Here is a 10,977-nt window from a genome sequence, read left to right on the forward strand (position 1 = left end):
GGCAGGAAAGGGAGGGTGAAGGAACTCCTCTCCCCCCCGCTCTATACTCTTTATCCTGTCATGGGATCTAAGCAGAGGAAGCCAGATTTAGGAAAATGTGTGAATATGAGACCATGAGACCATGGCAGGTTGTCCCCTTCCACACAACACAGCAATTGAGGGAGTGCGGTCAGGGCCATGGCACCAGCTCTCCATGCAGAGTTCACATCGTCTGGGAAAGTGGGCAAGGTCGAAGCACAGGAGCCCGTCTGCATCCTGATGCTGTTCTTTCCCCTCCTAGGGCACAGCTTGGAACAGACAGAGAAGTAAGCACAGGGCAGAGGTGCTCTCACAGTCTCAGAAAATGCTGAGTTGGAAGGGACCCACAAGGATTATCAAGTCTGACTCCTGGCTCTGCACAGGACTATTCCCACTCTTAAAACCACTTTGCCCTTCTCTTCCTCAAAGCACTTTCTCCTACTCACTGTCTTTGCTTACCAGTGGTTCTCAGGGAAAAGAAAAAGAAGGAAAAACCACAATGAGCAAATGAAATTTTCCATTTCCAGACACCAGCCAGGACATGATAGTGATGCTCCTCTCCTGTCTCTGATGAGGGACATATAGAGAAGCTATAACTCTGAGGAGTCAGGGGACATTTTCTTGCAGTGTACATCCTGACTGAGTGTCCCCTCCCCACACTGCCATAGCACTGGGTCTGCAGGATCATTGACCAGCAAGAGGCTGGTGGGGAGAATGGACTCCACACATTTCCATTGTTCAGAGGCAGTTTGTCAATTATTTGAGGACCTGTCCAGGTCAAGTGGGGTTCTATTTTCAGAGCTGCATAATGACTGTTGATGACATCTGCCCATGACTGGCAGCACACATTGATGAGTACTGTAAATGACCAGTTTCCATATGTACAGCCACGTGTCTCCTTTCTGCTCTAGGCTGCCGATAAAGATCCATTGGTGGTAGCTGCTGTTTAATATGGTAAATGATTTTGGAGATTACAGTCTTCTCTTGTGTAATCTTCTTACATAAGGACTGAGAAAGAAAACTTGTGCAGAATTTGGACATCGAAACAGCAGTGGATCTGGAGCTCAATATCTTGAAAATATTTTCTGACTATTCTAAGCTAATAAAACGCCAACAGAAATAAAGTTCGCTGTCATATATGCAAGAAACTTAAATAAGAGTTGCATTTCACCATAGACTCTTGTGTGCTAATCCACTTTGTGGTACTTAGCTAATCAGATGTTCAGTGAATAATATTGGAGGTAACTAAGCAAGTCAATTTTAATCTAGGTAAAAACTAAACAAAACTGAACAAAAAGTTTCAAAAACTGGAGCTTAGAGATTGTGAGTGGGTTGTTCTTAGTATAGGTTTAGGTCAGAGAAAAACACATTGCTCTTCCTATCCAGCTACCTCATGGTACACACATTTTGAGAGTTTTTGCATGCTGATTTATGATGTTGAGCCATGATATTCCATTTGGTCTCCTCATGTGCTGCATCAGCAGCTCCTACTGTGTGCTGCTTGTATCTCCTTCTGCTCATTCCTCATAACTTATGCTTGTAGTAAAGACAGAGGGACTGACTTAAAATGTTTAAAATCTTGATGGCAGAGAGTGAGGAATGTAAAAAACAAAACAAGATAAAGAGAATTGAAAAAAAGTGAAAGTAGCAGCATGGATGGAAAATGCTGAGAGGCTCTTTTGTCCTTTTTATTCCTATCAATTACTGTCTGCTCTGTTCCTTTCTTTATCTTTCTTTTCTGTATCATGTGTCATACTGCAAACTTGGAGAACACTGTGCTCAGATACAATGGCAAAGAGCCAACACATGCAAGACCTGAAAATACCAAAGAGATGAACCATGTTCATGGGTGGAGGCTGTTTGCAGTAATGTGAGAAATTTCATGCCTATGGGAAAAAGGTCATGATAAGGAGGGGGTCTGCCCTGTCTTCTGAGCATGAGGTATAGAAAGCTCACAGATTTACAGAACTCAGTAAGGGATGGAAGTTTTTAATTGTTTTTGGATGAGAGTTGTACCAGTTCTTAAGAGAGCTGAGAAAATACTGGAAAAACTCTCCACCAGCATTTGCTCAAACTTTTTAATGAATTCAGTTTAGCTCTGTTTGTCCTTCATATATGTTCTAATGCTGGTGATGAGACTCATAGACAGTGCAATCATTATGCAGATTATTCAGTGAAGGATTTGGAATAATGCATTGGTAGAAACTGGATGCCTAAAAGACAGAGGCAACTAATGAAATTTCACCTCTGCTGTGTTAAAGAAATAGAAATAAACAAAAGGCCTTATCCAGGTGGGTTTTATCCTATTCTAAAAGGCACAATTTGGAATTATTTAATATTAAAATGCTTTTCCTGCTGGACCTGATCAGCCTCTCAAATGGAAAACACAGCCTAAGCATGCATATTTTATAAAAAAAAAAAATCTTTTCTCTTTCTTGCTTGTGTTTTTTCCTTAAAATGCAAAATCTTGCTTGTTGTATATTTCCTTGGCAGTAAGATCAAGACAACTCAAGGAAAAAATTGTTAAAACTCCTAACATAGGCTTTACAATGAAAAAACACAGACCTAATAAATCCAAACACCACAGATGCAGCCATCTTCTCTTATGCCCTCCAGAATGGCAATGTTAGAGAGAATGTCCAAAAAAAGAGAGAGTAAGGAGGGAAAAAATCACAGACTAGGGGAATATCTATTGCATGTTCTTGTTTCATGGTGGAAACAATGTAATGACCCATTGATAATCTCTAGATCCAGCCAGTTAAGGAAATATTTCCTGTGTTTATTACTAAATGAGAGCAGTAAATGAGAGCTGCTCTGTGACCACAGCGGCTGATGGCTGATGGCTGAGCCCCACTGAACTCTGTCCCTGTTGCTCCATGCTGTTGCTGCACACACCAGTGCTGCAAGTCTCCTGCTTTGCTGGGCTGTGCCCACCAAGTGAATCTGTGTCTCTCAGAGGTGCTGCACTGGCGTCCAAGTCCTTCATTCTTTAGACAGACTCCTCAAGATAGTTCTGGAGAGCTGGTCACTAACTCATAGAGTAATATGCTTAACTGGAATTTCTAGAAGAAGTGTTTTTTGCGAGGCAGACAATGCCAAAGACAAAACCAAAACCAAACTCCCCAATGTTTTTAAACTATTTTGCTCTCATCACACAAAAACACAGAGGCTGGGAATTTCAAGAAACTAACTTTTTGCTCAAATCTATCTTTTAATAGTTTTAATCTATTAACAATTTTCTATAAACTATCTCTGCAATTTTCCTAAGGTTCTTCCAGTGCTCCTCTTCCTTCTAGTTGCTGTGTTGTTTTCCATCCTAAGGATTAAGTTGGCTGGCTCTCTTCATTCATTGTGACATTAGGTACTTAAGCCTAAGGCGCCAATGTCTCTCAAAAGGTTGTACAGGGTGGCAATGCTTTGATTCAGAAGACGAAATGCATCCAGGCACACAACTCTGAGTTTCACTTATTTCTTGACCTGCACTGACAAAGCGCACTCTTTTTTTCTCCACTCCTAGGAGGGAGACATTGAGTCATCCAAATATTTCTTTTGGACATAAATACAGCTTAGTTGCAAAACCCACTGCATGTATATGAACTGCAGAGCTTATTTATAACTGGTGTGTTCAGTATGTGATTGATTGCCTCCAGGAGGGCTCCTCAGATGAAGCTGAGCTGTTTGTGTTGGAGGCAGTGGCTGCAGACCAGTGTCATTTGGTGGTCACCAGGTAGCCGAGCTTTCTTAGTGCTCCTATGTACATGCCCCAGCATACACTATTATTTTAAAAGTCACTAATACTGCTTACTAGAACTTTGAAGGAAGATTTTTTTTTTCTCTGGTTCTGCAAAGCTTTTTCTTTTCCTTTTGCACAAAGGTCATAGTTCCTTTATGAGCTTTACAGAAGTCAGAGTTCTGCTTCTCCTCTCAAACCTCTTTTGCCAAGTTGCCTTTTCTCATTCAATAAAATAGCGTACACAATATAATTATTCTTTATTTATATATAACACCTAAATATTTTCCAGGTAATAGATGGTAAGGAAAACTGTAAGGATGAATCTCTTATGAAGTCACCTAAGACAGAGATTATGTTCTTTCTTCCCAGAGTGACAGCACAAAGGAAGTCCACTGACTTCAACACAAGAGATGAAATAGAAAGATTCAGCTCAGATACATTCAGCAGATAAACAAAGAAGGATTTCCACAGGAAAATATTCTAAAAATAGATCTGGAAATGGATGGCACTGTATTTCAACAGTATAATAATGATATAATAAATAATAACAACAACAGCTACTACTTTATACCATGTTATGGTATGTTAAACATGTGATGTTAATGTTAAACATGTTGATGTTATAACATCATCTCAAATAATTAAAAAATAATATGCCCTGAAACTATAAATAAATAATTTGGCAATTATCTGGAGGAATGCTTTTAGTGCAGCAAAAACAAAATAAATTCAAGGAATGAAGTTATGAGAGAGTCTGAGCAGCAGAAGCCCTTCTGCTTTAAGAGATGTACATGTTAATGTCTGTTTCTAGACATTGCTTCTAAGCTAACAAATATGTCCCTAAAATAACATGACACCAAAACACAGATTAGGTCAGAAGGGAATGTTGGCAAACACCATCACAACACAGAGATCCTCCAGGGCTCCACTTAAGAGTAAATAGTTCCGCGCAGCCATGAGTACCCAATGCTGAAATGATTAATTGTGGCCTACTCAGGTTCCATTTCTCCAGTAAATGTCCTACTGAAATAAAATACTGCATAACAGTGGATTACAACATCAGGAGTTCTGACAGCATTCAAAGAATGATACTCCAGAAGAACTCCTCTTGACTTTATACCCAAACTCCAGATAAGAATGGTACTGGTGGCATTTTGGAAAGATGCTGGCACATTATTTAGATATTTTTTTGTATTCTGTATTTCTATTTCAAAATATTTGAAATGACCACTAAGTTCTGAAAGAATATACATAAAAAGCTGAAGTTTTTTCCTCACATTTTGATGGTTAGTAAACCACAGTGTGATCTTTAGATGCTTCCTGCTCATCGCAAGTCTAAGGAACATAAAATCCCTTAGGAATAGGGGAAAATTATTATGCAATCACAGACATGGTATGCACCAAATTAGGTTGATTTATTTTGTTTTTAAATGTGAGAAATATAACTCTATTAGAAAATTGTGTCAACATCCTTAGAAATAAAAAGGGACACAAGCTAAAGTTTTGAATATACCCTTGCAGCATTGGAGGCAAGCAGGCAGAGACTGTTTTAGATCTGAAATAAATACTTCTGAAGATGAACTGTGATCAGAAATGATCATCACCTCCAGTTCTGTGCACTCAAGAGGGAAACACAGCTCCCATGCTTTGTCTTGTTAGTGAACAGACCATCATGGGCTGGAGTAGCACAGTGCATGAACAGAAGGGCAAAAACCTTCTGTGCAGTTTAGGTATGAATGCTCATTATGGAAGTCACCTTATCATGTTGCAAAGAAGCCCCATGCCTAGAGGAGCCTTCTGTACCTGCGTGTCTCTCTACTGACCTAAACAATGTGTCCTCCAGCAGCCACTGCAGGAACCGATGCCCTTGGGCAGGATGGGATGCATGACCTGAGCAGCTGAAGGAAGTCTCCCTCCACTACAACTAAAAAAAAATAGTCATCTACTGTATGTTCTGTGTACAAGTGCTCATTTTAATTAAGGTTTAATCTCCTCAATCTCTACACTAATCCTTGGTTCTCTATAATAATATTCTCACAGAGGACTCCAGGGTATTTTCTGGCATCAAACAAGCTTCTGGGTTTGTTCTGGTTTTACAGACTCCTGTGTATCCATCTTCTTTTATATACTGAGAAATATGTGAGGCAGAAAAAAATATCACTGTTTGAGGACTAATTGGATGATAATAGCAATTTATGGATTCGAGGAACAGAAATGGTGCCACTAGAGTGTGTAAAGTGGGCAGCTGGCACAGTAGCTTTTGCCAACATTTGTGTCAACGTGGGAGTACAGCAATATGGTAGCTGTTAACGTTGCACTCAATAAATATCTCCTCATATGTGAAGATGTGACTAGCCTTTTGGAGGAAGAAGGTATTCTCTGTATCTGTGGTAGATTTTAAGTGTAATCCCAACAAATCTCAGCAGGCTTCATGTGTGCTTAAATATTGTCCACATAAAATTGCTTTCTTGAAATGCAGTGTATAGAGAAATAGTGAAATAAAAATGAAAAAATTCACACTGAATTATCCAGAGAAGAACAGTATAATGCTCAACATGGTACTTTTTCTCAGCTGATTCAAGCCTTAAGGAAAAGTACACAGGCCTGCTGTTGTCCAGTGCATGTGACAATTTTTGTTTTTATATGACTTGGATTCTCTATTATGTATTTGTGCATCCACAGAAGCACTTAAGTTATTTCCAATTTTTTTTGTTGTTGCTGTTAGAAATAGGAAGGACATTAAAATTATTATTTTAAGATTGAGGAAATTGTTTCTGTTACACATGAACTTGTAACTCTTGGAGTTAAACAGCAAAAATGATACTGGAGATAAAAATGTCACTAGACAATTTTGGGGTATTTTTCTGCAGCTGTTTCTTGTCATGAGATTTCCTCCTGTGGCTTTTCTACACAATGATTCAACCTTACACAATGATTCACTACATTCTTTTAATAGGGAAAAAAAATCTGGTGTTAGGGTTCTGTCCTCTAGTCATGTTGTTTTCATGGTGTTATGACATTTCTCTCTGTGAGGAGTGTGTCCACCCTTTCTCCAGCTCTTCAAAAGCCTTCTTTCCCTGCCTTCATCCACCACTGCTACTCTTCTGAGTGTCATCCCTACACAACTACTAATTCTGAATAAATCCCACAACCCCATTCCCTTAGAAGAAAATTCTCTGTAATAAAAATTTATCATGACATCAACAACTGAAAGACCCTCATTCTGAAGAGTCAAACCCACTGAGATTTTCAAAAACTTTTGTCTGTGAAGCCTCAAAAAGCTTGATTTATAGATGCAAGTAAAATAAACAGAACTGAAGCAAACTCAAAATATATACTATGCAACAAACTGTCCAACCAAACCCCTTGTAAAATCAACTGGCGACACAAGTAGAGAAAATTTTCCATTTGGTTTTAAGGATGCCTTTTCACTCTCCAACCAGCCAATGAAATGAGGATTCTACCCACAGAACATCAGCCATGCATTTATTTTTACATTGACATAAGCACAGACTGTCTTTTATGAAAGAATTTGGGAATATAAGATGCTATAGGGAAAAAGACAGTATTAAATGACAGTGCTATTTCAAACTAAAATGACAAAATGCCTTACTAAAGTGCTTTGGGTACTATGATGGGCAAAAATGCTCTTGTATGCATTGGAAATTAAGTTTTATAGTTTCCCATGCAAATATCAGAGGGGTCATTTACACTTTCTTACTGAAAAGCTAATGACTTTCACATTTCTTAATAAAATACTTCCAAAAGACCTCATTAATGCAGCTATTTACATTCACAGTTATTGGCATAAGCACACGAAAAGGGAAGATAATTTCTCCACCCTATCTCTCAAGCCTAAAAGCTTGAAATTTATAGCTGTAGAGAAATATCAAACAGCAGCACTGCCTCACAGCAAAACCCAAGCATAAAATAGCACCATCTGAATGGAAATTAAGATCCTGAAGTGTTGCTCTGGAAAATGAGATATCAGCGGGCTGATTTTGGCCGCAGGTGGCCGAGAAAGACTAAGGCAGAGGTGGGTATAAGTTTTTTCCTGTCAGCATGGGGTCAGCCCATCACAGAGGAGTGCAGAGCTCATGGGGATGGGACTGGACTGTCCCCAAGAAGGACAGAGGAGTGAGGAACCTGAGCACTCTGCAAAGTCACCATTTCTCTTCCAGTTGAAGAGCAAGGCTGTATTGTGTTGCTGCCTCATTTGTATTTACCAAAGAGGTGAAAGAACAGCCTGATGCTGCCATCCCTAGACAGGCGCGACAGCAATGAAATTGAGGGATCAGTTGCCTACCTGCTCTCTCCCATGGTGTTCCCAGTGCCCCAAGGACATGGGAGAGCAAGAATGTGTGCACTTGCACATTGATCAGAGGAGGCTGAGATCCATCCCTGTGTCTGCTGCTTCCAGCTCAGATCACTCTTTTCAAGCAGATCCTACCTGTGAGTTAGGCCTGGCTTGTAGCCAGTGCCTGGGTGGAGATCTGTCCTGGGGACGCTGTTGTGTGCTTTGTGTGTTTGATAATGACAAGATAAGGCTGCAGCCTCAGCAGCTGCCTTCCAAACACCAAGCAAGTCTTGGGAGAAATACCAGTGGGGAAACACTGTATAGCTGCCTTTTGCATAGAGTACTCTGCCATGACATAGACAGTGGTACTTAGGAAAAGTTTCTGAATTAAGCAGTAAATAAACTTGTTTCAAAATAAAGACAGCTGGAATTTAATACTCTACACAACTAAATTTCCAATAAGAATGTAAATGAAGGAAAAATAATCAGCAAATCTAGGCATGCTAACCTATGTGAGATTCATGAAAATGGAAGGTTATATTTATGGAATTTATAAAGCCAAATACTATTCCTATTATAGTCAATCACTGCTCTGGGTTTAGAATATTAAGGGAACTTGAAGCAAAACCGCTTCTGCTGAAGAGTAAAAGCACCTATTTCTTAAAATAGGTGCCAAAGATGTGTGTCTGACATCCCACCCTGTAGAATATACATTTTGCACATATATAAATAAATATATAAATATATAAAAAGCCACTTAGAAAATATTCAACAAACAAACAAACAAACATACAAACCATTTATCTTGAGCATCTGTTATCTAAAGACATTTAAGTCCAAGAAAACAAACCATATTTGAGCTTTGTCAAATACTCATACTAAAGAGCAGGTCTAATCATCCCTTCACAAGAGGGCACCATCTCTTACATCTTATTTCCAAATCACATATATGTACTCCCCTCCTCCAAAAATAAATTTTGAAAAATATTCATTTCATGACAAAACCCATATTCTTTTGAACAGATGGGAAACCTGATGGACTGGGATGCAGTGAATTCCTTATTTGCTGATTTCAGGAAGGGATATTTCTGATTTTGAAAATTGGTTTTAGAAAGTTTTCTGACTTCATGGGTTAGGAGAACATTAGCAATAGCAATGTAGAAAATATAATTGTATGTTGATAAATTCTGGAGATATGTGAGAATCAGACAAAAAAATACAAGCAAAGTATATATCTGAAGAAAAATGCACATTGCAGTTATCCTCATAATATGGGTATTCCCACTCAACTCCCTCAGTCATTGCATACTCAGGATTGCATCAAGCCATTAATTGTACAGTAAATTCTCCTTCTGCTCCCCATAGCATCACCACTCCCTACTTTCTGCATATCTGAACATCCTATTGAATCTTATTTTCCTGCAGGTTTTTCCAAGTGGGTCAGGTTCTTCCAAGCCCCTCCATCCCAGTTTCTCTGTTCTCTTTAGCCCTTTCCTCTCTTAGTTGCTCATCTCTCTTCTAGTTCCCTCCCCTCCCACTTTTCAGTCTCCCTCTGCCCCAGGAGTGCTGTACCTCGTGCACAGGGTGGCTGTCTGGGATCCTGGCTTGGGCAGCTGCCTTTGCTTACACTGGAGATGGCAACTTCTCTGTGGGCCCTTCCCGTCACTGAGGGCTCTGCACTGCCCTGCTGGTGCTCCTCCCCCAGCTCCTGGCAGTCCCCTCATTCAAACACAGAGAAGAGAGGTTTTGTTGAAAGTTGTGTTGGGGCCTCATGAGGGAATGGTCCTGCCCACTCTGGCCAGTTGCCAAACTCCAAAGACACCTGAAGGGAAGGGTCAGTCAGGGTCCTGGGATATTACTGCTCCCATCCCAAAGTCACATGGGCGTGAGTTTTGAGTTCTGAAGGCACTGTGCCTACCTACCAAAATCCCTTTGCAGCCAGTGCTCCTGGTAACCTCCCAGTACCAGAAGTGGGGAGGCTGAGCAGGGGAGAGGACGAGGTGGCTGCACAGCCAGACTTCCCCTGCTGCCACTGTCATCGCATTTGCATTGCAGGGAGATGATCTGGCTGCCTTTGTGTGGCCCTTTGGCAGAAGCCCAGCAGCATTTCTGTGCCACTGCTCACATTGTACTGCAGGAGCATAAACACAGGCTTGTCCGCAGTGCTCTCAACAGCTCTGGAGGAAATCCATGATTGCCCAGTGTCAAATAGGCCAGAGAAGCTGGGCTTTCTGTACACCAACTACTATCCTTACCCTAATACCCTGTCTCTTGTAGGAATGTGGAAATTCACTGGTATCAGAGAAATAGGACAGTATGATGTTACTGTGATAAATATTCTCATTCAGAGCTTGATGTTACAAAATTGTCTTTAATGCTCCACTGCTTCTGAAGACTCAGACTGGCGAGTGTTTAACATTTTTCTAGACCATGCCATGGTGCCACAGAGACAAATAAATGAGGCAGAAAATATATAATGTTTGAGAAGAAAGAAATAGAGTTGTTAGTGTGAGTAGAAAAATTATTTTGTAACCAGAAAATATTATCTCAACCAATCCTTTCCCTACACTATCAATATTTAAAAACATAAACTCTGTTTTCAATACTCTCGTCCTTCCTGTCCAATTTCTCTTTGACAGAGAGAATTATCCTGGAAAACATAAAGACAATATCTTTCATCTACTTAGAAATCTTAGTACCCTACTGGCTAGGCACTACATATGAGCTACTTATATGAGCTACTGGACCATTATGCTGACTTTGCATGGATTTGTGTGACCACACAAATTTCCATGCCTGAGAGTACAAGAAACAGATCAGAGAAAAATCAGCAAGGTTGGTCCTCTCCAAACCTTGGGATCTCTAGATTGGAAAAAATTCCACTGTGCTTCCTGAATTTTACACAGGAACTTGAAACCCTCCAGCATCT

At 40.1% G+C, this 10,977-nt stretch overlaps 1 protein-coding gene across 1 annotated transcript in view; it reads right to left on the reverse strand.

The window, feature by feature from the left end:
• PHYHIPL (phytanoyl-CoA 2-hydroxylase interacting protein like) overlaps positions 1-9,731 on the reverse strand; it is a 54,945-nt gene extending 45,214 nt beyond the window's left edge. The window contains exon 1 of the mRNA XM_015632900.2: positions 9,621-9,731. The gene's annotated coding sequence lies outside the window, so the exon portion shown is untranslated. The remainder of the gene's footprint in view (positions 1-9,620) is intronic.
• Between the last annotated feature and the right edge of the window lie 1,246 nt (positions 9,732-10,977).

The sequence above is a fragment of the Parus major genome, chromosome 6 (genome assembly GCF_001522545.3).
Source record: "Parus major isolate Abel chromosome 6, Parus_major1.1, whole genome shotgun sequence".
Taxonomy (NCBI): Eukaryota; Metazoa; Chordata; class Aves; order Passeriformes; family Paridae; genus Parus; species Parus major.